This window comes from Myripristis murdjan, chromosome 13, assembly GCF_902150065.1.
Source record: "Myripristis murdjan chromosome 13, fMyrMur1.1, whole genome shotgun sequence".
NCBI lineage: Eukaryota > Metazoa > Chordata > Actinopteri > Holocentriformes > Holocentridae > Myripristis > Myripristis murdjan.
The window spans coordinates 38,443,840-38,449,903 of record NC_043992.1 but is presented as its reverse complement, the minus strand read 5'-3'; the positions used below and the strand labels follow the sequence as shown (position 1 = coordinate 38,449,903).

The 6,064-nt window shown below is 38.9% G+C and overlaps 1 long non-coding RNA gene across 1 annotated transcript; it reads right to left on the bottom strand.

The window, feature by feature from the left end:
• Nucleotides 1-2,742: 2,742 nt before the first annotated feature.
• On the bottom strand, nucleotides 2,743-4,407 carry LOC115370553 (uncharacterized). Its single transcript, XR_003929255.1, has 4 exons — nucleotides 4,323-4,407; nucleotides 3,669-3,776; nucleotides 3,394-3,561; nucleotides 2,743-2,817 (listed from the first exon to the last, which is right to left on the bottom strand). It is a non-coding gene; the product is annotated as an uncharacterized LOC115370553 (long non-coding RNA).
• Between the last annotated feature and the right edge of the window lie 1,657 nt (nucleotides 4,408-6,064).

Genomic DNA, 6,064 nt, shown 5'->3' with positions numbered 1-6,064 from the left:
AATAACACGGCAGGACCTTTTCCGGTCCGTTCCCTTAAAATACCCCCCTAAGTCACCACAAGACCTTTATTTGGTCTGCAGTTTGTTATTCTCTCTCTCTCTCTCTCTCTCTCTCTCTCTCTCTCTCTCTCTCTCTCTCTCTCTCTCTCTCTCTTGTGAATGAACTTTATTCAGAAAAAAAAGAAAGAAAGAGAAAGAAAGAAACTGTCCGTCCTGGTTATAATCCGTACGCAGAAGCAAAGGAGTCAACGTAAAGCTCGTTTTCGTTTGAGGGACACTGTGAGAAATTAGACAAAATGAGTAATGCCGTGTCATATTTAGGCAAATTGTCACTGGATCTTTCTAATGAAAGAAGTGGCGAATGATGGAGAAATTTGTGAATGATAGATAGATAGATAGATAGATAGATAAACAGATTTTTGTTAGGAATGCACGATATTTGAGTTTGATATGGCGATATTTTCCAAGTCTTTTGGCTGATGCCGATACCGACATATATACACATATTTTTTTCCACCTAATTGCAGAGAACATCAAGTCTCTCCTGTATTTTATTATGCCTGCTCTTATTGTGAAGGCCCACTGGCAAGTGCAGGCATAAAATACGATGCGTTTCAAAATGCCCGCATTCCACTGGGCAAAATAAGAAAACCACTTCAGTTTAGATAATGTAAAACATGCCATATTTATTTTCAAATAACATCTTCTTTCAAACAGCTCTGTAAGATTCATCCTGCTGAATCAGGCTTGGGTGATGCTCTGCCTGAGAAAATCCTCACAGCAGCCACAACCAGGGCAGATTTGACCTATTTGACAAATCTGCATGTCATAATGGCAGAAATCCTCTTTTAAGGCCGATACTGATATTTCATTTCTGAAGATAATATCGTCCGATGCTGATGTCATGCTGATATTATCATGCATCCTTAATTTTTGCTACTATTTTGTATTTTTGGTAGTATGCCAACCTAGGTCATAATTCCTAAATGGAGTGAAAATGCAATATGAGGTCATTAAGATAAATTCTGGGGTTTGTGAAGCAGTTTTATCAAAATGGTGGTTGTGGACTAAATGTGCCACGAGCCCGGGAGCAAATCAAACCTGTGGCTCAGTGTCTGGTGTTGTTATCCTTTTGAAAATACCAGACATTATCATCATGTTATTTTCAAGAAAACATAACTTCTGTATGGTATCCCCAACCCTGGGATAAGTTCAGACAAAATACCAACTTTATTCAGTGGGTCATACATAAAACTATCCCTTACGGAAAGAAAATATATTTACCAATATATTAAATGAAATATATGGTAATGGTGAAACATATGTTATGCCATATATTTATATATTGCATCAATGTATTGTAATGTATTTCAATATGTGGAATAATACATAAGTAATTGCGCATTTCAGATATTGCAATATATTGCATATGAATATATATGTGTTTATATCCCGTAATATATGTCATTTTATATTTATGAATATCCTCCATAATGTATTTAGATTTATAGATGATGAATACTGGGTACATATATTTAAACATACATGATCTATGACTTTCCAGTTATATGGGAACATGTATTGGAAATATATGTACAGCTATATGCCATGCATGGTCAATGCATATGTCATGGCTGTTTATTGGAAAATACACAATGTTAAAAAAAGCATCCCAATATATTTTTATATATGTTGCGATATATACATATATGGTATATGCATATATTGCAGTATATTTGAACATATAAAGATAATCTATTACATGTAAAAATATAGTGCCGTTTTTGGTCTTGATTGCAATATATTTTTTATATGTATCAATATGTAGACATGTATGGTCTATGCATATATTTCAATATATTGGAAAATATAAAGACTAGTTTCCATATATGGAAATGTATTATCTAATAGATCACATGATATTTTCTAATATAGTGCAATATATTTTTGTTTTGTATGGGATAGCAAATCCAGAGAATGTTATACAGAGAATACAGAGAATGAGAACCAAACCCTGTCAGTGGCTGTACAGCAATGAACTTTATAGGCCCAAAACAATCCATCACAGTTTTCATTTCCTTAGTAGTTGAACTTGAATGACTTGATTTTCCACAGCAGATACACTCCCGGTTGAATAAACATGTCTGTTGGAGCAAACAAAAGAATCGTGTGAAGGAGAGTGGATACTGTCATTCTTGATTAACGGAAAACTGGGAGCGGATGTGTTTACCCTGTATCTATAGGAAGCTGAGTCAGCCGCATGTAGTCGATTTTAATCCTCTTTTTCATCCACTTGAAGTACAACAGACGCTGAGAATAAAACGTCAGTGACACCGTCCTGAAGCCCTCGACATGATCCACTGACATCAGGAAGCGGTACACCTCATTTGGCTGAAAATCCACCATGGAAGGTCTGCTTACAAACACAGTGGAGCTTTCATGGGACAGTTTGTCGTACATGAAAGTGTAAAAGTGAAATATACCATCTTATTAACATGCAAACAGAAAGCTCGTCCCTCACCCCGACACCAACATGACGGAAGTCTTGTTTAGCTCTCCCCTCAGCTGAATGAATAAATGTGCTTTAAGTGAGGTGTGTCCTACAAGACGCATCTCAAATAGAAAAGCTGAGACTGAAAAAAAAAACAAAAAACGTGCAAATCATGTTACTTCATAAAGCCAACGTGCACTGCAAACAATCTGATGATATACTTGTGTCCTGACCGCAGTAAGGAGCAGCTGCTGAGATGTCCAGGATGGCTGTGACTTGCTTGAAGCGGATGGGACGGCTTGGAGGCAGCCAGCTGATGTCATATCCTTAGAGGAGAAAAGACAGAGCCAAATTCTCCTTCTTTTGTATACCAGCACCATCTGATGAGTAGGGCTGAGCGATATATTGTTATACTAATATGGATGACATCAAATTTAAGGTTAACCTAAGACAGTGATTAGTCTGTTCTGATCAGTGAAATTGTGAAATAACTTCACTTTCTATGTCCATTCTGCTGTTTTGGAGAATGCTTAATTTTCACTGTTGCTGCACGTAGAAAATGTGAACCCACAGTGATATCATATATCATATCACTGTTACTGTTACTGATACTAAGCATAAATATTAAGAAATGAAATTTTGTTCATATCATGCAACCCTACTGATAATCCAGTCATTTTTTAATAGGGTGTCATCATAACCTTAGAATATGCTAGTTTTAACTCCAGCTGACCACTGATGAAGATTTCTTTGATTAGTAATCTGTGAAATCTGATGCTTTAGTTTGAAAACCTGCTTATCCTTGGGTTTTAGGTACAGCTAATAAAAGCCTTGTCATAACATAACATTACATACATCACACTGTTTTTTTTTTTTGTTTTTTTTTTTTAAATTTCCCTTACCCAGCTGTGGGCAGACACCAAGCTCTGACAGGTTACAACGTGTGCAGAGAGCCCTCCTAAAGTCAGACACACTCTCACAGGGAAGAGCAATGAATTTGCATGGCGCCTGGATGGAGCTGGTGAAAAGCTGGAAGGCACGGTGATGGCTGCAAAGCAAGTACTGTTCACCTGCAGGAGCACAGTAAAGGATTGTTCAGACTGGGGCTGGGTCTTTAGTGCTGGTCCACCTCAGGTCTGTGGTCCATGTGTCATGTTACATTAACTTACACTCTTACCGTGTGCGAGCGCCTGAGGGCAACCAGGATGCTGATGTCCGTTGCCTATGTAGAAATCAACATGGCCCACTGGTCTGGAAAACCCCAAAGCAGCCACAGGTTCATTGTCTGAATAGATAATTACATTATCAAGGGAGAGAGAAAGGAAAGCTTCTGTCAGCTAGGGCTAAAAGATATGGTTTCAAAAAATCATCCTGCAGTTGTTTAAGAGATTGTAAATATGACATCATTCATGGTTTTAGTGGGATGAATTATTTTCATTTTGACTGAAAAAAATATTAAAGTGATGATGATGTGATTTTTGCTGGGGTCTGTACCATGCAAACACGTCTGCAGCAGCACCATACTTCATTTATAAAACTGTTTTGTCAGACATTACCTTTATCGCAGAATTGCAGCTTCTGTGGTTTGGACATTGCACTTGGCCATACTGCAGTTTTGATAATATTCTCATTAACTGTTCGGCCCTACTGCCAACTTCCAAAAGGCAATTAAAAATTTCCTTTACACAGAGTCTCTATTCTTGATGCATTCAAACATTGCTGCGAACATACCGGTACTGCATATGCTTCTCTCTCAGAGGAACAAAAACTTTTTTGTGCAAACGTAAACCAGATGCAATGTGATGCAGTATGTGCAACAAAATCACCTCACCATTGAAGTTGGTATGGACTACATCCACATACTGTGCATCAGTGTAATTCAAAGAAACAGGTTTATCTGTCTCTGAAAATACTGGTGCAAATGGATCCAGACCTGAGGCAAAAGTAAAAATGATGATCTGTTACAAAGTAAAAGTTACTTCAAGTTGCTTATTGTAAGGGAAATTGTGCTCATTCTTAACAGTCATATATCTGCTTATGTTGTGTTTATCATTAAAAACATGCAACCACAAAGCCAAAATATATTACATATCATTTAATGACATGTAATGATATGTCTTTGAATTAGCATACTGCGGCAGCTTTGACATTGTTGGTGTAATGCTTTTTTCATATTACACAAATAAAACCCAAGGAAAGAATACCTCAACTGTTTTCTCCTTTATTAAAGATTTCTATGACATTGTCAAAAGCATTGAACACTGCCATTGCACTGAAATGTCATGAAAAACGTGGCCCTAGACACTTTCTATGGACAACACAAGACAACATAAGACAATCAGACAACAAAACAGGCACATAAGAAAACGACACCCTACTTCTATACCTGCGTTCTTAGTTTCTAAAGAGCGTCGCCTACAGGTAGCTCACCTGTGATTCTACCAACGGCTCCATGCAGACAACGACCAGCAACACCAGCAACATGGGCTCCTACTCCAAATCCTATTAAGTGGAACATTTCAAGAGAAGAACCACTTTCCTGCAGGGGGGAGGAAAAAAACAGCAAATCTCATTTCACATTGCAAACCTCCCTGTTGAAGATCAGAAGAAAACAAGAAATAGAGGCCAAGCTGTGCAGCGGACACACCAGTAGAGCCTGGATGGCTTCTGCCAGCCTCTCCCCGATCTGATAGGCTCCGTCTGTGATCTCGTGCTCCAGAGGCAGCAGCCAGTCTGCAGCCAGCACGTTTCTCTGCCCCACCAGCAGCAGCTCCTGGGCCATGATCCTCACCCAGCCGGGCTGAGCTGTGGGCGGCCTCCTGCCCGGCACAATCACCACTGTGGGGTTGTCCGGTTTCCAGAGAGATCTTGAGAGATTTGGAGACACCTCGATGGGAAAACCACAGGGGCTGTTATCTGCTGAAAAACTTAAGAGCTCCAGCTGCGGAGACGATGGAGTGGTGCTGAGAAAATCCCCACAGTGGACAAGGTCGCCTGGATGGGGTTTGTATTAAATACAAGCATGTTCAGCTTAATACACGTATTTTTATACGAATATCCACTCAAACATTCTTAATGAGGTTAAAAGCAATGTATTCTGTTACTTACTTATTACAGGAGCATGTAAAAGATAAAATATCATCTGGATTTGGACCCAGAATGAGCACAATTTCCTGGCTGCTTTACAGCATCCATCAGTTCTCTGTGTCCATGTGCTGTGCATCATTATGTGCACAATGCAAATCTCGCTCCCTTATCCTGACAAGAGCTTTTTGTTCTCTTAACACCTCCTGACAGAGGTGGAGACTTCAGTTAATTATAATGCAAATACTGCACAGCATATCCCACTGGAAATTGGGTGTAAGAGGATAGACATATGGTAATATTTACACCAACCCTTGTATTAAGTGTACAATAAAGGCATGCATCAAAATAGACAAAGAACTGGTGGTGTTTTCAATGTTTTATTTAAAAAAAAAAACATATACCACAAAATACGCACTTGCACGGCAGTTTTGTGCTTGTGTGTTGATGGTGCAGGAGTCACATAGGCATGCTGAGACACAGAAGATT